This window comes from Microtus pennsylvanicus, chromosome X (genome assembly GCF_037038515.1).
Source record: "Microtus pennsylvanicus isolate mMicPen1 chromosome X, mMicPen1.hap1, whole genome shotgun sequence".
NCBI lineage: Eukaryota > Metazoa > Chordata > Mammalia > Rodentia > Cricetidae > Microtus > Microtus pennsylvanicus.
Genome location: NC_134601.1, coordinates 34,064,755 through 34,091,008, shown reverse-complemented (window position 1 = coordinate 34,091,008; position 26,254 = coordinate 34,064,755). Strand labels below are relative to the sequence as shown.

At 41.1% G+C, this 26,254-nt stretch overlaps 1 protein-coding gene across 8 annotated transcripts in view; it reads right to left on the bottom strand.

Annotated features, from left to right (window-relative positions):
• The window catches only part of Vsig1 (V-set and immunoglobulin domain containing 1), a 163,166-nt gene that overhangs the window by 55,820 nt on the left and 81,092 nt on the right, over window positions 1–26,254 (bottom strand). The window contains exon 6 of one of the 8 annotated variants that reach the window (XM_075958172.1): window positions 24,895–24,999. The exons of the other annotated variants lie outside the window; for them this stretch is intronic. The gene's annotated coding sequence lies outside the window, so the exon portion shown is untranslated. The remainder of the gene's footprint in view (window positions 1–24,894; window positions 25,000–26,254) is intronic. 8 annotated transcript variants of the gene reach the window in all.

The window sequence follows — 26,254 nt, the reverse complement described above, 5'->3', positions numbered from 1 at the left end:
GTTTCTCCCTACTACCCCTCCCATCTGGATTCACCCCTTTTCTGTCTTTTGTTAGAAAACAAACGGACTTATATGGGATAAAATAAAATATAAGCTAAAAGAAAAGCCAACACATTGAAATGGGCCAAAACAAATCTAAGAAAAAGAACCCAAGAGAAGGCAAAAGAACAAGACCCACTCATTCACACACTCAGAATTCCATAAAAACAGTAAACTGGAAGCCATAATATATATGCAAAGGATCTGTAGGGTAAAATGAGAGGAGAAAAGATATATAGATAAAATAAGAAATAAGATAAATTTAAAAAGAGCCCCCACACAACATTATAAGACAAGGAACCCCCAAACATGGCAATGAGTTTATTCTCTGTTGTCCAGTACTGCAGGGCACACAGCCTACACCTGGAGTAGTTGGTTTCCCCAGTGAGACTGACGCCCTTGGAAATGAAGTTCTCATTTGTATGTAGTTATCAACTGCTGATTCTTCTGGGTTAGGAGGGATGGGCCATGTGTCCACTTTTACTCCAGCTCCAGGGCACCATCTAGTGCAGACCTGTGCAGGCCCTGTGCGTGCTTCCTCAGACTCTGTGAGGGGATACGTGCATCAAATCATGTTGGCTCAAGAGGGCCATGCTTCCTTGATATCCTCCATCCCCTCTGGCTCTTACACTCTTTACCTCCTCTTCTGCAGGGTCCTCCGAGCCCTTAGGGGGTGGATTTGATGGAGACATGCCATTCAGGGCTGAGTCTTCTAAAGCTCTCACTCTCTACATACTGTCTGGCTCTGGGTCTCTGCAGGAGAAAGTTTCTATGATGATGACTGAGGAAGGCACTGATCTATGAGCATAAGGCTGTTTTGCTTTTTTCGAAATCTGTGTGTTTGGTGCAAGAGTCCTAAGATGCTTGGGAACCAGAGTTATCACCCAGACCAGAACAATCACTGTAACATATTTATCTTTATCTTTATTTGGGGTATTTATCTTTATGGCCTATCATTGTACTATACATACAATACACACATTTTTCCAATAATGAAATCAAATCATACACACTGTTGTCTAACTTGTTTTTGATGAAAAGGTATTATAAATGGTTTGCAATGCTAATATATGTGCTCTCTAAACACCATCCTCATAGCTGTTTAGTATTTCCATGGTTGTAGTAAAGCATCATTTCTTACACTGTCAGCACCTAGGCTGGTTTTCTCCTCCCTTTCTCGCCTCCTCTCCGTTCTGCTACTTTACTCTCCTTCTCCCCAGCCCCACCCCCATACAAGCTGTTTTGCAGTGGAAGCAGAATTAATTCAGTGAAAATGGGCTTAATAAATGTCAGAGATATATTTGTTTGAAAGGACATTTTGTCGTTTTAGGCTGAATGACACTGGAACATATTTATGCTTGTGTGTGTGTGTGCGCGCGTGTGTGTGTGCGCACACACACACACATCAGATTCAACAGTAAAGGGGTAGCAAGGGGAAAGTCGAAGATACATCTGGGGAGCAGGGAGGGTTGTTAAACAGTACCACAAGCTTCTTAAGAAGGAAGGAAGATATGGAGCACAGATGCCGTGACTAAATTTATGTTCCTAATTTTGTGAAGATGGATTAGGTTGGCTGGAAAGAAGCTGAGGTTATTTATAGCCTCCATATCTAGAGTTAAGTGGGAGTCCAGGTGATATGCTTGTTGAGAGACGTGGAGTGGAGGATTTAAAAAGATAGGGGAAGCCGGGCGGTGGTGGCGCACGCCTTTAATCCCAGCACTCGGGAGGCAGAGGTAGGTGAATCTCTGTGAGTTCGAGGCCAGCCTGGTCTACAAGAGCTAGTTCCAGCACAATCTCTAAAGCTACAGAGAAACCCTGTCTCGAAAAACCAAAAAAAAAAGTGTAAAAAGATAGGGGAATCACTTAAATGGCTCTTTGGGTGAACAGGAGACAATGCTCGCATGGGCACTAGGTTCCAAGGTAGTGTCAAAAGCCCTGCTAAGACAAAGGCCAATTGCTATCTATAGATGGCAGAATTTTTGGTATGAGCTAGATTTGTGTTTTTGCAATCTTAGAAGTGAAGTGGATACACCAGAGGCAAGGCTATTGGAAATATTGGGGAGGTAATTGTTAGACCTGAAAATAATTTGTTTGCTTTGAGACAGAGTCTCCGTATGTAGCTTTGACTGGACCAAAACTCACTATTTAGACTAGGTTCACCTTAAATTTATGGTGATCCTTCTGCAACATCTTCTCACGTGCTGAGATAAGATGTGACACCATTACTAGCTAGAACTAGAAATAAAGAGAATTGATAGAGTGCTTGAGAAACAATGAATGATCACAAGACAAAGGAGTTAAACGACTTGGAAAAATAGCTATAGTCACAACAGAAAGCAGAGAGATTTGGTCAGAGAAGCACAGCTCTAATCACTAAGGTTGCTACCACTCCAGACCACAAGGACAGAGACAGAAACTTTCTCTTCTGGGGCTGGCGCCACTCCAGGCCATATCATTAACAGGTTTTGCACAATGAAGTACAGGCTAGAGTAAATTCCAGGCATTAGGCCTAGTTACTACTGTCCTCTTAAGACTCTGCTGGGACTAAATCCATACATAGGCCACCTCTCCTCCTCCTGCTGTCTATCCCACCATCAGCCCCATAATGGCATGCACTTCCTTGACCCTGCTCCTACCTGACAGCCCTCTCCTAGAAGCAAAAAATTGGTTTTGTATCTTTGGAATTGTCTTGCCATGTCCAGCAAACTTTCCTGTACTCTCAGGCTCATCAAAAGTGCCCTTCACTCCCTTGAACTTCATTGAAACCTGGTGACTTTTTTTTTTTTTGGTTTTTCAAGACAGGGTTTCTCTGTGGTTTTGGAGCCTGTCCTGGAACTAGCTCTTGTAGACCAGGCTGGTCTCAAACTCACAGAGATCCGCCTGCCTCTGCCTCCCGAGTGCTGGGATTAAAGGCATGCGCCACCACCGCCCGGCAGAAACCTGGTGACTTAAGTTGGTGTTCTGCTTGCCCCAATTTCTGCTTTCAGGTCATTATTTTCCTGTGTTCCTCAAACAAAAGAAAAGACTATACAACCTAAGTCTGATCTTGTGAGGTCATTCAGTTAAAACTCCTTTCTTTCCTAACCATTTACGAATTTACCTGGGGATTCCTCCCTTTCATTAATCAATGACTTTGGTCCTTGCTCAGTCTTTTTCTTATCTCAAAGTCTACCATTATCCTGAGTGGCTTCAACATGCCTAAAGATAATCCATCTGACAACTCAACACTCAATTCCTTGACATCCTCTAAAAGGACATTATAATTTCACCTTAGCCACGCACACAGTAGCCACCCCTGAAATGTTCCCCCATGTCAGCAGAATTAGGAACTAATCAGTATTATAAACTAAAGCATCCCATCTTCTAGTTAACAATTGTCTATTCCCAGATATTCTTGCACTAATACTATGACCATTGCATTCCTTAAGTCCTCAAGTCTACGGATAGCACGTACTTCCATTCATTCAGGCTTCTCTTGCAAAAAATCACCCTTATTACTTAGCTAGGATTTTCTGGATTATTGTTTCCAAGCCTAAGTTCCCTTTTGTAAAATCCTTACCCTGCTAAGCCCAGATCTCTGTGCTACTGATATTATGAAATATAAACTATTAGGGGGGTAGCCGAGGCAAGATGTTACAAGTTCAAGACCTTCCTGGGCTAGCTTGAGTTACGCAGGAAGACAATATACAGAAACTGAGAGACATTGGAGTACTCATTCTTAAATAAGATGACTTTATCAATCCTCTCCCACCAGAGCTGATGGAGGTATGTGGAAGAGGAGCTGGAAAGACTTTAAGAGCCAGAGAGAGTGGGAGACACCAGAGAGGATGGGTGACACCAAGGCAGCGTTGTCTTCCAGATACAAGAGGTCTGCTGCACATATACAGTCACAGAGACTGGCAGAATGGACAGAGTCTGCACAAGTCAAAGCCAGATGAGGTTCCAACATTGACAGGGGATGTGGGCATGGGCTGCCAGCCTAACCGAGAAGTTATCTGCAACTGACAGTTGCTGGCAAAGGAAAAGTAAGTTTTCTCCGATGGAGCCACACTGGGTATCTTAACCACACCTCAGGGCAGGCTCCATGCCCAGGAGTTGTTGTTTCTTGATTCATTTGCTTGTGCTTTTGTTTTAAAAGAGAGAGAATCAGAGAAAGAAAAAACATGAAGTTGGGCGGGGATGGAGATGGAGAGAATCTGGAAGGAAGTGGAAAAGGAAAAACAGTAAAATATATTGTGTGAAAAAAATTCAACAAAATTTTAGAAAAAAGAAATGAGGAACTCATTTAAAATTTTTATTTATGAAAAGTTAATTTGTTTTAACTGGTGTGTGCCCTAACATTGTCTTCCAGGCATTTGAACCCAATTGCAGAAACTTTCTGCAACCATGCAGGTTACATTTGCCTTGAATAAAAATTAGTATAATATTAAAAGGCAAATAAAACCGCATGCATGCAGAAAACATTATAGAAATTCTGACTGTGTATACATTCATTAAGTTGTATAGACTTTGAGTCTGGAAAAATTTTGTGTCTGATGTTAAATTTGCAAGTATTTTTAATAATAAGATTTATATTAACATGAATGTTTCATTTCATCTGGTAAAATACACATAACAAAATTTACTATTTAAAGCCCTTTAATGTTTAGTATTATGGCATTCTGTGGCACTTTGTCCACTCATTTTTTTTTTGATTTTTTGAGACAGGATTTCTCTGTGTAGCTTTGGAGCCTGTCCTGGAACTTGCTCTGTAGACCAAGCTGGGCTCAAACTCACAGAGATCTGCCTGCCTCTGCCTTCTGAGTGCTGGGATGAAAGGCGTGCACCTCCACTGACCAAAAAAGGTGGTGGTAGGCATTTGTGGTGATGATGGTAATTAGGGTCTCTTCACTGTTCTCAAGATTGCAAATGGAATGTGACCTAGGTATTCCACTGTTTGGCAGCTAGTTCTGATGGAGGTACACGTGACATTACCACCACTGGTGGTTCAGGTTTGCAGCCACTGTGGTGGGTGTATATACCTCCAGCTCACTCAGAAAGAGGCATACACTGACTGAGTCTAATCTTCCTCTTAGGGTCTAGCAGCAATCTCTTCCCGGCTAGAGAAGTTCTTCCACTGCACTTACTCACTCATGCATAAAATAGAGCAACTCTGAGTCATCATGAGAATGAAATGTCTGCAGCATGCACCATATCTGACACATTGTATGTTCTCAATAAATGCTAGTTATTATAATTATGTCACGGTGCTGATCTAACTCTGCTTTTATCTGAGACATTTAAACAGAGGTCCTATCTCCTCTGTCCAACTAATTTTATAAAGATAGAGTATAGATAGATAGATAGATAGATAGATAGATAGATAGATAGATAGAATGCACTTTTTTATACTCCATATACCTTTGTACATAATAGGGAGTACATATACATTTATTAAATAGAATGATTCTTTAAGTGTCCACTCCCCCTTCCTCTGTTTCTAGCTGGAATTTAAATAAAGTGGTATGATCATCAAGAGCACAGGTTTTGGTGTTATATGTCTGAATTTCCAATCTGTCAAGTTGCTAACCCATATGACCTTAGGTAATTATTTGACATTGCCGGACTTCATGCAAAGTATTATAAAATAAAGTCTACTTCACAGAGTTAATTGAGAAAATACAGTAAAGTATGAGGCCTTCCAAATATGTTTTTAAATAGTAAAAGTTCCTGCTGCTTTTACTAATAGTTATTTCTTTTGCGAAGGGTGGCATATGCCTATTCTATTCTATTCTTAATTAAAGGGTGACTTGGCGACATGGAGCATGATATAGTCACACTAAAGAATGAAACATGTCGCTGCACTTCCAGCATTTTCATTGAGGGTTTATGGGGAAGCAAGAAAGCAAAGTGAGCAAAGAAATTGAAACAAACATATGTTTGGAACTCACAGGTAATGGAAAGAAACTAGAGTTAAGAAAGCAAGAAAGAGAAAAGTGAGCAAGAAAAGTCAAAACAACCAAGGCTTGGGGGTGGAGAGACAGCTCAGTAGTTAAGAACATTGGCTACTCTTCCTGAGAACCCAGGTTCAACTCCCAGAACTCCCAGTGGCTCATGACAGTCTGTAACTCCTTTCCCCAGGGGATGTGACACTCTCTTATGGCTTCTATGATTCCTACATACATATGATGCACAGACACACATGCAGGCAAAATACTCAAACATAGACAATAAAAGTAAAGGCTAAAAGAAAAAGAAAACCCAGCCCATATCCACCTCTTATCCAGAATGGCTGCCCCCAATAGTTGCCACTCTGAGGAGTACTTTCCTCTTTCTTAATAAATTGCCTCTATTTCTATTACTTCGCCATTTGTCTCTGGTGCAATTCTTTGCCCTGCCACAATAGGGACCTGGAAATCTCAGCAGTTGCCCCCTGGACTCAGATCCATGACCATGACAGAAGCTCATGGACAACAGAAGCTTCAGGGTCTAGTCTACCAACTAATGACAACTTCAGGAGACAGTGACTCTGGATACAAGGCAGGGAAGGGTTGGAGATGTTAAAATGTATCAAAAAGAAGATGTCACCATTGGGAACGCTATGTAAATAGCAAATGGAAGGGCTCTAATTTTAAGCCGCACACTGCAGCTGGACCCACTCTGAAAATACCAAGAGTTTCCTGAGAGAGGCCTGACCACTTCATTTCCTTCTCTTTTTCTTTTGTTTAAAGCTTCCTCTGCCAAGGGCCCAGTAAGAAGCTGCCTACGCGGCATGGATGTTTCCCCTACCTTGCCCTCAGTCTACTTCCAGACTTTCAATTTCCCCCACCAGTTTCTCTGTGCTGTTCTCAATCGGCACCTGGTGCGGTGATACACACCTATAATCCCAGCTACCCAGCCTGAGGCGGGGGATCAGAGTGTGAGGCCTATCTGGGCACTATAGTGAGATCCTGTCAAAGCTAGGGACAGAAGAATAGAGTGAAGGGAAGAAAAGAGAAAAGAAAGAGAAAGAAAAAGGCTGGGGATATAGCTCAGTGGTAGTGTCTTCCAAACAATGGGTAAGGCCCTGGCCATTCCTCAGCACTATAAAACCAAAAATGTGCTCAAACCTACTATGTGGTGAAAAAATAAGAAGCTGGCAACTGACCGCTAGCACCTAACCTCTGGTTAGGTTACAAAACTAGCCCTTGGCTAGTCCCTAGGGCTCTAGATCATACATGGCAAGTGAGTTTTGTTGATGAGAAGAGCTGGGTGGTGGTGGCGCACACCTTTAATCCCAGCACTTAGGAGGCAGGGGCAGGAGGATCTATGTGTGTTCGAGACCAGCCTGGTCTACAGAGCGAGTTCCAGGACAGCCAGGGCTACACAGAGAAACCCTGTGTCAAAACAACAACAACAACAAATGACTAAATTAAAGGAGGTGCTGAGACTGCAATTACCCGGGAAAAGGGCTGTCTGTTATAGATATGGATCTGAATCCAGAATACAGGAGTAGCATTGTGGGATTCCAGTTTCTTACATCCTAGACCAAAATACTGTCCCAGGGATATGAGGAGAAGGTGATAGAAATGGGATTTAGGAAAGAGAAAGACATCCCTGAGAATGGAATGAACTAGTGAGCTGGGGGAAAGGCGTGTGCTCAAAAGCACTGGGCCAGGGGTCCTAGGACCCTTTATGAAGAAAAAGAAACATGCTCCTGGCAATGCTGAAGCACACACGGCATGGGCAGCCCGTTTATACTGGGTTTCATGGTCTCAGTTGATGAGGATGACCTGACCAAATCTCTTCCTCAAGGAACAGGCTCCACTGAGATATGGACTCGGATTGCTGGATTCAGAGCCTAGAGCGCTAACCATTAAACCACAGGAGCGGGTGCCCCTGGAACCCATTATGCAGTTATTTATATAAGAATACCCTCCTCTAGCATTTCCATGCTGTGGGATTTCCTCTCATGTGCCCTGATGCAGGAGACCTACCCAGACACAGAAGGACTCCCAGTCTTTGGCCACCTGGCCTCTTTCATGCACTAATCTTAAAGAGCCTCTCTAGAGTTCTTCCTCTCCTGTCACGTGCCCATTCCCAAAGAAACCACCTACCACCAATAGACGGCTTTTTATGACTTTCATTTTTAAATTTTGATATGTGTGTGTGTGTGTTCAGACATGTGCCACAGTGCAGTCCCCACATGGGGAACACTGCATAATAAAAATAAAAGTCCTGAAGAAAATTGGAATAGAAGGAACACAAACAGCAGACAAGACTACATATAATCATACTACAGCCAATATACCATGTGAGAAAATCTGAAGGTGGCTCCTCTAAAAAAGACTGGTATCCATGCTTGCTGCTTTATGATTGAAATTTTAGCTAAAGCAAAAAGACAATAGAAAAGGGATATGGATAAGAAAGGAAGAAGTCAAATCTGTTTTGAAAATGTCATGATCCTATAAAGACTCTAAACATTCCACCAGAAAACTTTAATCTGATAATCAATTTCATTTCTAAGAATTTTATTTCTCATAAACAATTCCATTAAATTATGTTTCCAGAACTAGCTATGTAGCCAAGGCTAGTGTTGAATTCACTCTGTAGTCCAAGCTTGCCTGGAACTAATAAGCCTGTCTCTTTGTCCTGAGTGCTGGGATTACAGGCAATATCACCAAGCCTGATTAAAATTACGGTATCCATTTTCCTACACTTATCTCTAGATTCATTGTAATGTCAAGAAATAGGGTCTTTTAGGAAAGAAATCAACGGGCTTAATCTCAAATTCATGTATATGAAATACAACTAACCTAGAACTGCTCAAAGAACTTTGAACACTAAGAACTTAGGAAATTTAGCTTACCTGACTGCAAGCCCTAAAAGCTATAGTAATCAGAGTGAGCAATACTAGTATAAAGAGGATATAGAGCACTGCAACAGAATAGTCTAGAAATCTGTTATACATGTGGACCACTGATTTTTTAAAATAAAAATGCCAAGGCAAATTTCACGGAGAAGGGGTATTTGTCAGCCAGCACTGCTGGAACAGTTGGATGACTGTGTGCCAATGAATATCTCCTGACATTTATACACTCTGCACCATGTAGAAATGTTAATGCAGAGTGAATTCCAGACCAAAATGGAGGAACTATAGTCATCAAGCTTCTGGAAGGAAAAAGGGAAAAAGGTCATTTTGGTTTGGAAAATATTTAGTAAGACATAAATCTTGAGCTGGAAAAGGAGAGAAACCAATACATTGGACTTCATCAGAATGTGAACTGTTTCCTGTTCAAATTGCCCATTTCGAATATAAAAATGCAACCAAAAAGCTGGAAGGAAATATTTGAAAAATATGTTTCTGACAAAGGATTGGTATGTACAATAAAAAAAGATTTTTGAAACTTTTTAATGAAGAGGCAAACAACTCAGTTTTTGACCTTCTGGTCTGTTTCCCCTATTTGTAAAGCCTTAGTTAATCTTTGTAAAAAGTCACGAAAGGGTTCTCTCTGACCCTGTTTAACCCTAATATATGATTCAATTCTCTTTTCTTTGTTCGTGAATCCTGTCCCAAGCATTTAAAGCTGCTGTACTACATAGGGACAAGGTGTGTTCATTGGAAAGAGCCTGATCCTGAGGATCAGAGTAAAGTCCTTCACCCAGAATTTGATCTTGGGAAATCTCAAGTCCTTTTGCTTTTCCCTGTTGCTCTAAAATTTTTGCCTCTTCCCTCTAGTAGCACTGCCAAAACAACTGTGGTCCATTTTCTAGGACTGCTAAGATTAACTGAATCCAGTGTTGTGGTGTTGCTTTGTTGCTTGAAGCCCACATTTTGACCATTTCCCTAACAGTGGTGCAGGAGAATTGTCTGTATTCGGTCAATCATGTTTTGAATAGGCACTGATTGGCCAGGCAGGAAGTATAGGCAGGTCAACAAGACAGGAAGTAGAGGTGGGGCGATGAGAAAAGTATTCTGGGAAGGAGGAAGCCCATTCCTCACCAGTCCTGCCCAGACCATGGAAGAAGCAAGATGTAATCTACCTGGCTGAGAAAGGTACCGAGCCATGTGGCTAACATAGTTCAGGATAATGGGGTAATATACATTATAAGAGCTAATACAAAGCCTGAGCTAATGGACTAATCAGTTTATAACCTAATGTAGACTCTCCGTGTGATTTTCTTTGGGGGCTTGCTAGCTGTGGGGTACTGGGCGGGACAGAAACCCCAACAAGCAGGCCCCTCATGCTACACCTAACAAAGGATGAATATATTCCATAAGCTACAATTGCCTGTTTAATTTCCTTTAGATCAGTCCTACATATTGGCTCTCATGTATATTCTTTGACTACCTTAGGGTGTTTGGTGCCAGATTCTCTTTCTGATGATATCACCAGAAAAGCAGGTATAACTCTGGGTACATTATCCCAGAGTTTGGTATGTACTGATGAGGCTAAATTTTGTCTTTGTACCTTTTATCCCTGGTCATCAAATTCAATAAATTCCTCAATCTTTTCAAATTTTTTTTTTACCATTGCCTTTTGTAAAGTCTGGATTTCCTGTCCAGTGTTTTGTTCTAATTCCCTCATTGAGGATTCCAAGGTGTGAAGTCTGACCAGTAAAGATAAGGTCTCATCCTTGGATATAATTTTTATTTTATTTTGGTTTTTTGAGATAGGGTTTCTCTGTGGCTTTTGGAGCCTGTCCTGGAACTAGCTCTGTAGACCAGGCTGGTCTTGAACTCACAGAGATCCGCCTGCCTCTGCCTCCCGAGTGCTGGGATTAAAGGCGTGCGCCACCATCGCCCGGCTTGGATATAATTTTTATAGCAAGCATATTACTTTCCTGGAGAGACATTCTATCAGTCAAACTATCATAACCCTTTGATAGAGTCCAATTAATACATTCAACAGTATGAATTCTCTCAATGTCTCAGCACCCTCTGTCATTGACTGGGTTTTGCTTGTCAAACTGGCTGTATCCTTCTCCAGAGTGCTAAATTTCCCTTTTAGTTGGTCATTATCAGTCTGTAAAGACTGTTTCATTTCTAAAAGTGCCTCATTCTTATTTAATAATAGTGCCCTATTATTAAACCATGTTTTTTAAGATTCTGTTAGTGTATATCATTTTATTTTATTTTTTTTAATAAATAATTTATTTAAAATTTCCACCTCCTCCCATCCTCCCTTTTCCTTCCCACTTCCCCTCTCCCCCTAGCCCTCACTCTCCAGCCCTAAGAGCAGTCAGGGTTCCCTGCCTCGTGGGAAGTCCAAGCCCCCCCCTCCATCCTAGGAAGGTGAGCATCCAAACAGACTAGGCTCCCAAAAAGCCAGTATATGCAGTAGGATCAAAACCCAGTGCCACTGTCCTTGGCTTCTCAGTCAGTCCTCCTTGTCAGCCACATTCAGAGAGTCCGGTTTGATCACATGCTCGTTCAGACCCAGTCCAGCTGGCCTTGGTGAGCTCCCATTAGATTAGTCCCACTGTCTCAGTGGGTGGACGCACCCCACGCTGATGAATGAATATCTTGCATAACAACATAGAACCTTCTTCATCTGGCGAGGGATGGAAATAGAGACAGAGACCCACACTGGAGCACTGGACTGAGCTCCCAAGGCCCAGATGAAGAGCAGACAGAGGGAAAACATGAGCAAGGAAGTCTGAACCATGTTTTAAAGGAGAAAATATGAACAAAGCTAACTCCCAGAATCAAATAGAGAGATGTAGGAGGGAAATCATATAAACCTTGCATAACATCATACATGGTATAAGTAAAAAGGCTATTGAACTCCTGGATGGTTAAATTGTCTGTAATCTTGCCCTTTTAAATTATAAATTTATAATTTCTATTTTAAATTATAAATGTAACCTGTGGTTAAGTTTGAGCTGGAGTAGGTGCAATAACCGTTACCTGCCAGTAGGTGTCACAGCATACTTGTAGCCACATGGCCGGTTTGAATCTGAATTTTAGCGTTAAATGCTAAAAGATATGCTCAGATTAAAACCAGTTATTTAGTGTAAATCACAGACTATGTGCTCCACAGAGGTCCCTGATTGGTCAGCGGCCACACAAGCACAAATACCAGAGACAACCAGGGAAGCCTGTGTCCCACCTGAGCATCAGAAAACTGGACCCAGAAGCCAGCTGAGACATTTAATGAGAAAATATAAAGGACTGCGTCTAGCAGCTACTCAGGGCTGCTGCATGGAAATTCTATACTCAAATGAATGGCATGGAGCCTGACGGCAGCTGGCTAGAACCACTGGAGACCCGAGCCCCATGAATTGGGTGCCAACTGTAGAAGCTAAATTAATTTGGGAAAAAAAAACAGGCTAGCTTAAAATAAACAATTATATTTTTATTTATTATAAGGGGAAAACTCACAAAACCGGAATGAGAAATCCAAGTTCACCTGTGCAGGGAGGGAACCACACACAGAGACAGCACCTGGGTCATGTCTCGTTTTTCTCCGGTCCCAGAAAGCCACACCCTAACTTGGTCCCACTTCTTAAAGATAATTGGTTAACAAGGCTTGCCCATCAATACTTTTTCTTTTTTCTGAGTCAGGGTCTCATGTAGCCCAGGCTGACCTCAAACTCAGTATACAGATGAGGATGACCATGAATTCCTGATCATTCTGTCTCTACCTCCCAAGTGCGAGGATTAGTCGTGAACCATCACACCTAGTTTGTATGGTGCTGAACATTGAACTCAGGCTCTCCTGCATGCTAGGCAAGCCATTTATCAACTAAGCTACATTCCTAGCCCCATCTGTTATACATTTGTGATAAATTAATCCATTTATTGATTATAGTTGTCTCATTTATATTTTCTAAGTTTGAAGCTTACTGTGTCAAATATCTGAATAGCTAGGCCTGCCAGCTTGTTTCCAGATGCTATTTGATAAATTAACACCATCCTTTGATCCTTATTCTGTGAGTGTCTTTGCCAATGAGGTGGATTGCTTGGAGTCAAAAACCATCTTCTTAATCTGGTCTGCAAGTCGCATCTTTTTAATGAAGAAATGAGGTCATTTGCACTCAATTTTTTCTGTTTATTTCAGTTGTTTTCTTCTCCCTTTAGCATTAGAAAATTATTGAGTTACTGTGTTGGGGATGATGGATTCATTCCCAGTCCTGCCTTGTGTATTCCTCTCTTAAAATTAAAAAGGTAGTTTATCTGGACCTACACAACTTGGTTGGCAGTTATTTACTTTCAAGTTTGAAACAGATTGCTCCTTGCTTTCCTGGCTTTTTAGGGTTATTGAGGAGAGACCTGATGTTATTCTGATATAAAACTTTTTAGGTAAACCATAATTTCTTGTAGATTTTAATATCATTTCTTCATTTTGTATATTTGATTTTTGACTACAATTATGTTATGAAGAAGTATTTCTCTGGGTCTATCTACTTGAGATTCTAATTATGTCTTCTGTTTGGATGTACATGTCTTTCTCTAGATTTGGGGACTTTTCTGCTACTACTTCATTTATGAGTTAGTTTCACTATACCTTTTAGTCTCAGCTCCTTCTTTTATCCTGTGGATTCTTAGGTTTGCCCTCTTGATTGTATTCTAGAGTTTTCTTGGAATTGTGATTATACTCGTCTCTTAAATTTATATTTTAATATCATATTTCCTTGAGCTTGTTCTCCACTGTATTATTTGATCTCCTTGTACAAGTCTATAAGTAATGTTTTCTACTAGGTTTTTATTGGATTGAGTTTTTCATTTCTAACATTTTTTTAAAAAAAAAACATCTCAGATTCTTTGATGAATTTCTCTCCTTATGCTACTGACTTTTCCCATTAGCACTGTGTATTTTCTCACCCATTTTGCTAACTTTTATATGTTGATGCCTTACATCTGCAGGCCCTGGATTGGTTCCCTTAATCTAATTTTGTCTTAGATTTTAATTCTATGCTGTGTTTTGCCTATATATGTATATCTGTGCATCAGTGCTTGCCTAGTACACACAGAGGTCTGAAGAAGGCTTTGGGTCCTCTGGAACTGGAGTTACAGATGGCTGTGAGCCATCATGTGGGTGGTTAGGATACAAATCTAAGTCCTCTGCAAGAGCAATAGATGCTCCTAACCATTACATCTGTCTAGCAGCCTTTTATTTTCATTATCTAACAATTCTATCCTTTAGATATCAATGATCATTTTTACCAGTAAACTTCTGAAAACTTCATTTCATATTTTACTCATTTCAATTCCTTTGAATTCAACAGTTGAGTTTATGGTATTTTCAATGAGTTATATTACTTTAATTTTTCATGTTCCTAGTATTTCTATGTTACAATTTGGGTATATTTTGGTTTGGATCTATCTTTCAGCTTTATTTGGGGGATCTTCTTAGTGGGTACCCTTGTCTTTAGTGCTTAATCCCCAGTACCAGTCAGAGAGGATAAAAAACTCCTGTGATTGCAATGATACCAAACCATAAAAGATATAAAAATGTTCTTAATTTATTAAACTCATTACATCCACAATGACCATAAAATGAAAACAATATAACTAATGTAGTGTACTATGAAGTTAAAATTATTCAGGTTAAATGTAGAAATAGTGAGTGGATGAGATAAAGGGAAGGCACAGGAAGAAGAAAAAGAGGTACAGGGTTAAATAAATGAAAGCTAAAAAGAAGAGAGGAGAAAATTATTATAATAAAGGGGAAGATGAGATTACAAAACGGAAATTAAAAAGGTAAATAGAAAAATTCCCCAATATTAAAAAAGTTTTTGATCAAAATTGGGTAAATGAATAAAAGGTAGGAAGATAAAAGCTTTAAAACAACAAGATAAAGTCAAGATATGACTCATAATACAGTAGAAAGGAAAAGTGGAAGAGGAAACACAGGGAGCAGAAGAGAAAGACAATTTGTCTAATAATCAAAAAGGGTGTAAACAAAAGTAGATAAATGCATAATGGGGAATAAAAAGTCAAAACAAGTATTTTCAAAAAGACGACAATGTGGGGCTAGAGAGATGGTTCAGTGGTTAAGAGCACTGGCTATTCCAGGGGACCGGGGTTCAAATCCCAGTCCCTACATGGCAGCTCACAACTGTTTGTAACTCCAGCTTCAGGGGATCCGAAACCCTCTCAGTGACTCACAGGCAGGAGAGACATCAATGTACATTAAAAAATGTGTCTTAAAAATGACAAAGTGAAAAGCAGTAAATATAAAGGGGGAAATACAAGACATAAAAAGAATAAAAGGGGTCTACAGCAATGGCTCAGCAGTTAAGAGGGCACCTTGCTGTTAATCATGAGGGCAGAGCAAGAATTTAGATCCCAGTATCATGTCTGGTGTTTCACAAACACTTGCAACTCCAGCTCCAAGGGATGAGACACACTCTTCTAGTCTATAAGGGCACAGCAACACACATATTCGTACATTTACATAGACACAGATACGCATACATATACATGCACACATGTTCCTACATTTACATAGACACAGATACACATACATATACATGCACACATGTTCTTACATTTACATAGACACAGATATACATACATACATGCACATGTTCCTACATTTACATAGACACAGACACACATACATATACATGCACACATGGTCCTACATTTACATAGACACAGATACACATACATGTTCCTACATTTACATAGACACAGATACACATACATGTTCCTACATTTACATAGACACAGATACACATACATGTTCCTACATTTACATAGACACAGATACGCATACATGTTCCTACATTTACATAGACACAGATACACATACATGCACACATGTTCCTACATTTACATAGACACAGATATACATATACATGCACATATATAAACAAAATTTTAAAAAAAACTGAAGAAAAATTTTGGAGAAGGTTCTTATTGGGACCTTAAAAATTGCAGACCCAAGTATATGTAGTAAGGGGTGGGGATGTTCATGGGACATGGACTCGTGGCTTTCCTTTGGGTTATGTTGGTGCTGGGACTGTATGACAAACATGTCTGATGTTTGCCAGAGATATCGCCAGTTTAATAATTCCCCTTCTTTTTACACCAGGAGCCTCTGCTAGCTACCCTCAGCTTTGTAGTCTGCGGGCTGGGAAGGTTCTCCCACCTTCTTGAGACTCCACAGCTCATGCCTCCTGTGGTTAAGTGTAGAAGTGCCTTAGGAGTGAGAGAACCTTCCACAGGACTGATGTCTAGACAGGCAGGCCTATCATTTTATTTTCAAAATCCACTAAATATTAGTAACCTGTTGGAGGGATGAGGCTGTGGGTGTTAAGTGGTCCAGTGGCTATTTAGTTCTTGGAGTTCACTACCAAAGTGAATTCCGTGGCAGATAGGTGGTTTCAGAAGCTGTCCCGCTCACTAACCTGAGGGTCGGGGCTATTAAGTCCCATATTCACTCTCAATTCATGAGCTTGGCTTCCACATAACCAAGAGCACAGCTAGCTGTCTCTGTACACTTTACTGCCCAGCCAACCCTCCTGCCAGCCTAAACTTAGCATGCCAGTGTGCAGCCTTTCTGTGCCCCACAATTGCCTCCCAGGGATTTCCTTTATCACAGAACTGTGGTGAGCTGATCAGACTTGACTTTTGATTGTTCCCTGTTCTGAGTGAGTCCCCCCTAAGGGTAGCTCAGTTGTAAATGCTAGATTTCCTTTCAAGCCACAACCATTTGCATCAAGGTCTGCTTCTCCATGGATGACTCAGGCCACCAAAGCCACTCTCTGTGCAGTATTTGCAACTTGATTTGTGGCTTGTGAGGGTTGTGGCTCATCTGGCGGATAGAACTGACAGTGTGGTTTCATCACCATTCCCTTTCTTTTAGATGAGACTCTGCTTCGCCACCCTACGAGGAGCCAGCCATGTGGATGAAGCTGTGTTCGCCTTGGCATATGTCTTTTCACAACATTGTGATTTTTCTCCTCTGTCCTTTCAGACCTGCAAAATGGTTCTGTGGGGAGCTGGAGAGATGGCTCATAGGTTAAGAATTCTTGCTCTTTCAGAGGAGCCAAGCTTGGTTCCTACCACCCACTATGCTTGCCTCATCACTGTCTGTAACTCTAGCTCCAGGGGCCCATTGCCCTCTTCTGGCCTTTGCAAGCAACTGCATGCACATAACAGCCATGAAACAAGCACATTTCTAATTAAAAATAAAAATACAACATATTTAAAATTGTGGATCATTGTGTAAATGTACTTGCTAGGGAGCCTGATAAGCTAAGTTCAAGCCCCATGCTAGGAGAGAAGCTATCCCCACAACTTGTCCTCTTACCTCCACAATACACCATGCATGTCTCCCCCAACGTACAAATGAATACATGAAAAAAGAAATTAAAGAAAAAAAATAAAAGACGAAGGTAAGAGGAGGAAGAATAAGGAGCAGAAAAAGATGGAAAGAGAGAGAATGGGGTAAGAAGAAAGAACTCTGCTGCATGGCTGGATTTACGTATATTTTATTTCAGTGCTGGGGATTCACCTCAAGGCCTGCACACGCTACAAAAGACCTCTACCACTGAGCTAAGTCTCCAGCCTTGAGATTTGTCTTTAACATCAAGTCTATTAATTACAAAAGTAATGCCTTCACAAGGCACAAAACATTAAGTAGAACACAGTATTACAAAGAACCATTCTCTCTATTCCCATACTTGTCAAAGGAATAGCCACTCTGAGCAGTTATATATTCCATTAATTTCGGGGGTGAAATATACACAATTTTATAGACAAATTGAATATATGCATATCTACATATACAGTTTTGAAATTATTTGCTTAAGTGTATACCCCTGAGGACTTTTATTCAAAGACGTGGTTTCATGTAGTCTAGGCTGTCCTTGAACACGCTATGTAACCCAGGCTGGCCTTCTTGTCTTCACCTTTCAAGTGTTGGAGTTACAGTCATGTGCCTACGCTGTTTGAGTTCCTAATGTGACTGGTTTTGTCAGACTCTTACCAAATGACAAAGGTAGTTGTAAAATGGAGACTGTGCCTTTGTTTCCCGGCCACCCACACCTGAATAATCACACAGAAACTATATTAGTTACAACACTGTTTGGCCAGTGGCTCAGGCATATTCCTAGCTAACTCTTATATCTCTAACCCATTTCTATTAATCTAATATCGCCACAAGGCTGTGGGTTCTCAGTAAGATCCTGGTGTCTTTCTCCTTCAGCAGCTACATGGCATCTACCCAACTCTGCCTTCTTTTCCCCTTCATTTTTTTCCCGCCTAGCTCTATTCTGCCCTGCCATAGGCCAAAGCAGCTTCTTTATTAACCAATGGTAATAAAACACATTCACAGCATACAGAGAGGAATCCCAATTCAGTAGTAGAGAACACAATAGGAGAAATACTCAGAAAACAGCAAATTCATCTTTGAAAAACACCACAAAATTTGACACATAATAAACATTCAATAAATATGTGTTAAGTAGTGAAAAAGAATGAAGAGCGGGAGGAAGGTGGGGCAGACTACAAAAATAATTCTCAGGACAATTGTGGTCTCCTTACTGAGAATTACCATCTTCCAAGACAGCTGGGAATGATGTACAATACTGGCTAAGGACAAGCATAATCTCTTCCAGAAGCTCGTTGCCTTTGGCATGCACAGAGTTTAGAGGCAGAGTAGCACCACCTCTAGAATAGCCAGGAAATCTAGGAGCTCAGAGCCTCAAGAACTATAAAGAGGGCAGCAAGTGGAAAAAATGCCTACGAAGTTAAAGTCACAAACCTGAGGTTCCAGGAATCCAAAGGGACTTTATCATGATCACAAAATGAGTTAAATAGCTTCCAGGTAGAATTCTAAGTTTCAGTAGTTCATCTTACTTTCTGGTGATGCACACCGTTATTCATTCTGATTTTTCTGACTTTGTGCTATTTTCCTTACCTACCAGGCATTTTCTCCATTGTCTTATCTAATACTGTGTGGAAATTAAAGGATAGAAACTGGGTTATAAAGATTGGGCTGAGTAAGATGCTGTCAGTAATGAACCAGTCTTAGGAATCCATGTACAAATACAATCATACTTGAGAGTAATTAAAAGTTCAAGAAGGTTGTTGACGTGGGGAAGTGAAGAGCTCTCTTAAGGGGTCTGGAGTGAACTATGACAGTTGATGAAATTATAATGCAAATTATTTCCCTCTTTACTGTTTTGGAGAACTAATCAAATACATCCATGTAATCCTGTATTCTTAAAGTCACTGTGCCTGCACACGTATATATAATGTGAGTTCATTCATGTGTGCGTGTCACAAGGGGGAAAACCTAGGGCCTTGAACATGCTAGTCAAGTACTTTAACAGAGAGCCATTCCCTAGCCATTATATCTTCACCAATTTCAAGCTTATTCTTTCTGTACAGGCCCAGTAAATACTACACCTCCTTCATAAAACCTTTCCTTCATTACGAATTATAAATTTATGTAAAATCATCACCATAAGATATAACATGTATATTCTCTCTAATTTCAGAGAGGGAGAGAGGGAGAGAGGGGGAAGAGGGGGGGAGAGAGGGATAGAGGGGAAGAGGGGGAGAGGGGGAGAGAGAGGGAGGGGAGGGAGGGAGGGAGGGAGGGAGAGAGAGAGAGAGAGAGAGAGAGAGAGAGAGAGAGAGAGAGAGAGAGATTGAGATTCTATTGTTTCTCTGCATGGTTTGGGTGTTGAAAAGTCTGTCTGACAGTATTGCTAATCACAATTCCCCTGAATACCATCTTTCTAGATTAGAAGGCTCTTATGACAGCAGAATAAAAGACATATTGTACTATGTGTATGGAATATTGCTGGGGCTATTTGCATTAAGGTGCCTCTGCCCGCTGCATCCTATCTAGTGGACGGATGGATTTATAGAAGAGACAGCAATCGCAGGGGCTTATTTCATATTTGTATCCTCAACAAAATTTAACACATTTGGAAAATAATACTCTGCAAATTTTAGGGATGATTCAAGATAGAAAAAGTCTTCATGCAGTCAGCTCTGGGGCTCTCCTTGAAAACTACCAGTTGAGTCCAGGCTTACTCATTTTTAAAGCTTCTGTCTTACTAAATGTATCTGTATGTAAATGATCCGTGTCATTGCCGTGAAAAAGAAAAAAATCTTCTGTTACGGCAACAGATGCCTGTAGTAGCTTTTCTAATATTTTTTGTTTTCGATTTTAAAGACAAGGTTTCTCTTTTGTAATAGCCCTTCCCTGGCTGTCCTGGAACTTGCTTTGTAGATCAGGCTGGTTTCGAACTCACTGAGATCCACCTGCCTCTGCTTCCCGAGTGCTGGTATTAAAGACATGTGCCACTACCGCTCAGTTAGCTTTTCTACTCTTTAAGTATAAGGTATAATGTTTCCCCATTCCCTTGAGTCTCAAAAGATAAAATGGAGCTGGGCAGTGGTGGCACACGCCTTTAATCCCAGCACTTGGGAGGCAGAGGCAGGTGGATCTCTGTGAGTATGAGGCCAGCCTGGTCTACAAGAGCTAGTTCCAGGACAGGCACCAAAGCTACAGAGAAACCCTGTCTTGAAAAACCAAAACCAAACAAACAAACAAAAAGGATAAAATGGTTTGAGAGGAGGGTTCCTTAGACCTCTTCCCAAATAATGCAAGCTATTTCTGTTTGCTGTCCTGTGTTGCCCCGCAGAATTCAATGGCAAGACCTTATTGCTGAAGACACCACACACTGGTACTGATTTGGAGGCTTCCTCTTTGCTGGCTAGCTTTTGCAGTGTTGGAAGGTGCCATAAACAGTTCTGCCCAGCAGCAAACCAATGCAAACTCCAATGATGACCCATCTGGTTAGGTATGCCCATTGGTTCAATAGTGGCATGGCTATTTTAGGAGTAACCATACATTTTCTGATTAATTAATGCACAATCCACAGGTGGGGATGCTGGGACTGTAAACCTAGCCAAGATCTCATGACTGGGGAGGGCCTGGGCCCTAGGGAAGAACCTACTAATATTGGTTTGTTAAACTGACATAGAATCACATTGTCATCTAAATATACGTCTTCATACCTATACATAAGTGTAGCTCTTAGTCCTTATCTGAAAAGCTTCTTTTTGCAGTTAATGGCAAGTAATAAAAAGACTCACATTGGATCTGATCAAAGTGCAAAAAAATAAGTTCCTGTGACTGTGAAGTATTAGGCTCTAAATGGGACACACAGAGACACACACTTCCCTCCATGCGGCAAGGCTCAGAGAATATCACAGAGAAGTAGGAAAATAAAGGACAGACGCCAGAGTCGGAGGACGGATGCTCAGCACACCCAGGAGCTCTCCGCAGCTGTGGCCACCTACACAAGGACCAGAGAATATCACAGAGAAGGTAGGGAAATAAAGGACAGACGCCAGATTCGGAGGACGGATGCTCAGCACACCCAGGAGCTCTCCGCAGCTGTGGCCACCTACACAAGGACCCACATTTCATCATGCCGCAGCTCTTCTCTGAGGGACCCCTAACAGGGAAGGGGGGTCACTTTCTTCAGTTATGCAACTACTCCTAAATTTCTCTACCACCTTCCACCTTTACTCATGCAGGCAAGCCTATTAACCTCAGAGGGTCAGGCACAAACCATGAAAGTAGGAAGTAAATTTGTAGGAAATAAGTGCTTTAGTGGGAGAATGGGAGATGAGACAGTTTAATGGGGCAAGGAGGACTAAAATTCATTATACACATGCATAAAACTGGCAAATAAAAATTAATTTTTCAAAATGACAAAATTGATGTTCCCTCCCTGCCTTGTCTAATAACCTGTGCCACTAGCCCATTGGATTCAGGAAGCTGCCCCATTTCTACTTCTTGCTCTACAAATGTATCTAGTTTAAAACAAGGCAAAATGATAGATAAAAATTACCTGCTTTCTCCAATCCTATACTATGACTTCACATGTCTTTTTTCCCCTATAAACTTCTGGGCAGTGGCCTTCTAACTTGGTGTGGTGGCTCACTTGAGAAGATGATGCAGAGGACTGAAATGAGTTCCAGGGTAACTAGGACTACTGGAGTATATAGTGCGAGACCCCGTCTCAAATAGAAATGATCCATGCCATGTGCAACTTCTCTACCCAACCCTATCCTGCACTTCCTTCTCCAGGACCTAGCCCAGTGGCCAATCCTCCTCTCCCTGTTCCCTCCCAACCCATCAGTTCTAGTCTGGCCCCACATTCAGTACCCTGGCCTAGTCCGACTAACCCCTAGGCTTTGTCAGGCCCATCTCGTGCCACATCCAGCCTTGCCACCCCACCAGATCTCTCCCTAACACTCCAGGCTTGGACCAGGACACATACCCTGTACATCAGTCCAGACCCCTCTGCCCACCTGACTTTATTCCACTAAGCCATTTCCAACCTCTAGGCCCAAGCCACATAACACATCCTCTCTTCCAATCCTATAGAAATGTTTGACTTAATGTGAGCTTTGTCATTATGAGGATACAATCTTAACTTTGTAAATATTTAGCCTTTTACATTTTTCCCATTTTTAGTTTTTTTTTATAATTTCATATGTGAGTATAATGTATTTTTGTCACCCCTCCCCTCCTTCCCCATTCTAGGTCCTCCCCAGTCCTTCTTAAATCCATATTCTCATTCTCTATGTGTATGTCAGGCTGACTACTTAGGCACAGACAACTTACTCGAGGGCTTGTCTCTGAAGGAAACTGACCCTCCCTCTCCCTTAGCAGTCTCTGACTCCCATAGCCCTTCACCTACGCACAGGGTCTTGGAGCCCTTCACCTAGCCATGCTGGAATGTCAACTAGATACCTAACCTTTCTGTTGTTAGGATCTCACTATGGAGCCTAGGCTGGGCTTGAACTTGCAATCTTCCTGCCTGAGCTTCTGAGTGCTGTGATTACAGGTGTGAGCCACTTTGACTAACTTAGTTAATATTTACTGAACACCATCTGTTTTCTTGTCTTTCCCCTAGATACCCTCATTACTAATGCACCTCTTTCTAAGTACTTCATAATGATTTGTACTAGTATATTTACAGAGAAAAATACAGTTTGAAGAGTAAGATTCAGACCCTGATCAACTGCTCATAGAAAATCCCTTTCCCACAGAATTATCCTCTTGAATGGGTACTCCTGGATTGACTCCAGCCAATCATTTTAAATAATCCATATCTTTTTCTCACCTATCTGGATAATTATGTATTCTTCTACTGATTTCAGCTCTGCTATATATATTCTAATGCTCAAAATTTGAGGTCAGAAAATTATAGCTACTCTGTGTGATCCTTCATTTTGCATTCAACATTATTGCACACTGCTCTGCCCTCACTGTGTGCCCGATTATAAAGGTTGAGAAGTCGGCCTAAAATACAGTAGAAGCATGCTTGTTAAAAGACAAAGCACAAGTGAAGTAAGAAACGGCACCACAATTTAGACAGAAACACATAATGGCATTCCATCCCAACAAAACAATTTCTCCTTGCTGTTATTTAGAACCTTTATTGTAGCACACAAGCTGTAGGGTGACGTCACTGTTAGGCTACTCTACATTTAAAGAAGCAGTAAGGGTTATATCAATATCGACAATAAATATTCCATTCACATTTCTATTAAAACACTACTACAGAAGTCCCTAGGCTTCAAGACTTAATCACATTATGCACAGTTCCCTCTCTCTGGCTGGTAATAAGCACTCTCGAGCTTTTGAAACCAAAAGACACCACTTTGCTAGCAGAGCAGCAATTTCTGTTGCAGGTTTGCAATCAGGTCTTTATGCTGAATTCAGTCCTGCTTCAATCTATCAAAGCGGCTTTCTACTACGGACTTTTTACACTAAGCCTTTACTTTCCATTCCGTGTACTGGTCTGTAAAAGAAACGAATGGCCACCTGGCCACTGGTAAGCTGCCAATGGAGCATAGCTGTACTGTGATTAAAAATGACTGTGTGTGCCATGTCGGCCTGCTGAGCTGGCAGATGGATCACAGAAGGCTGAGATCTCCACTACCTGAAGTCACACCAGGACATTTTCATCCCCCTTGAGATTCAAAGATACTCAAAATGGTAGCATTAGCACACTAGCAGGTATAAGTAATAGAAATGCAATTGGATTAACATGTAGAACCTCCTATGTGCTACATATACATACTAGGGACATTCACAATTGAGTTTTCAATTCAAGCCTCATATTGACTTCAAGTAGTCAGAAAGCAGTATTGTCTTCATTTAACAAGTAAGGATACTAAAGCTCAGAGAGATTAAGTTATCTTGATTACATAGTCAATAATAGATCTAGAATTTGAGCCAAACCTAGCAAGACCCAGGTCCCATGTTCCTTTTCTACTATAGGATTTCTCTTAGCAACGAGAGATAAGCTGCCTATTACTTGCCTCTGCTCCTGTTCATATCTAAGGAAAGCAGGAGTCTATTGGTAATTTCATTTACTTTGCCATTTTGCCTAGGTTTAGCCTGCCCTAAATTTCTCCTTTTTTTCAAGACCGGGTTTCTCTTTGTAAGAGCCCTAGCTATCCTAGAACTAGCTCTGTAGACCAGGATGGCCTTGAACTCACAAAGATCTGTCTCTTTCTCCCGAGTGCTGGGATTAAAGGCAAGTGCCACCACCAATCAGCTCCATTTTTTACCTGCAGCTTCTCTTACAAAATCCAACATGGCTATCCTGTTGCCTGCCTTCCCACTTTGCCCATAACAATGAGTTACTAGAATGTCTCAAGCTTACACACTGGACAAATCAGTGCATCACACGGCCTTTGTACTCCAAAATCCTTGAAGTCATTTTCACTTAAGTCTAGGAATATTAGGTTCTCACTTCTGCTGAGGACAGAGGAAAGAGCACCACTACAAGTGTCTGTAAGATGACAATCTACCAACCTGTGAAGGATCAGAGATTCAAGAAAGAAAACAAGGTGGGAAGACAGCTGCCTTCGCCTGATACAGTTCTACTCACACGGGGACGAGCCGGTCGGGGTTCTTAGGCCAATGGGGAGACATCTGGCACCTTGTGGCACTGGGCATGTGAGCCTTATTATGATAAGGCAGTATGTGGTGAAGACTGGGAGAGAGAAAAGCAGAATGAGCCATGTGCTATTGAAGGACAGAAAGGAAGAAATGGAGCGGGTGAGGAGTGTGCCAATGGTGGAGGCCTGCTTGCCACCTGGGGCCATGGCGAAGTCATTCTGTGTTCCCATCAAACACAAGACCTATTTACACAGGAGACATACAAGATTCTATCCAGATTTTGGTATCAGATATATTTCATGACCAGAGGTAAGAAAAGCATTATATAAGCAATCAAAATAAAGAGAGGCAATCCAACTCTAAGGAATGTGGAAAGTGCTTCAACAGATGCTCCTGCCTCACTAGGCATAAGAGAATTCATCCCAAAGACAAGACACACATGTCAATAATGTGGCAAGTCCTTTTCCCATCACACAAATCAAGATCACCACAGAATCTATACCGGTGAGAGACCTTACAGGTGTCACCAGATGCTCAACTCTTAGAAATCATTAGAAAATTCGTGTAATGGGTACACTTCATAAAATTTCCTAGTATATCACATAGCAATTCATCGTACCAGTCCTCCATACATTGATCAAGTTATTGCACAGATTCAAATCCTTCAATTACTTTTCAAAGTTTAGTCAATATTTAGAAAGTTCTAGAGTTCTTATAAATTTAGAAACAATGTATCCTGATTTGAACTTTATAGTCATCAAACATTTGTTGTAAACTGAATTATTTGCGCATCCATTTTGGTGACATAACTATTCAAACATCAAATATTACAAATATGTAAATATACCTAGTAAGAACATTATTTCCCTGCAATTATTTCCAATTCCACATAGAAACAGCTTGTCTTTAACTTCAAGTATCTTCCTTCTGTGCCTTTGCAATCATAATGTAAAACATTAAAAATAGAAGGAAATCAACTTCACTAGGCATGATGATATATATCTTAATCCCAGTACTCAGGAAGCAGAGGCAGATGGATTGATACCAAATCCAAAGTCAGCCTGGTGTTTGTGGCAAGACTGTCTCAACCAACCTCCCTAATCCTGGAAAAAAAAAGAGAGAACTTAATTTTATCCCAAGTTTCCTATATGCAGCCTAGAACACAGCCTCTCCTGGTACTCACCACAAGAACTGTAGTTTACAGCGAAGGTGTTTCAATCCTTCATACAGGACCTGCATAGCCTCATCGCCTAAAGCATCACCACTGAGATCAAGGTCTCTCCAATGGTGGTTAATACAGAATGCAATGCACACATCCTGACAACACAGTCTGGTCGGGTAACAGGTCT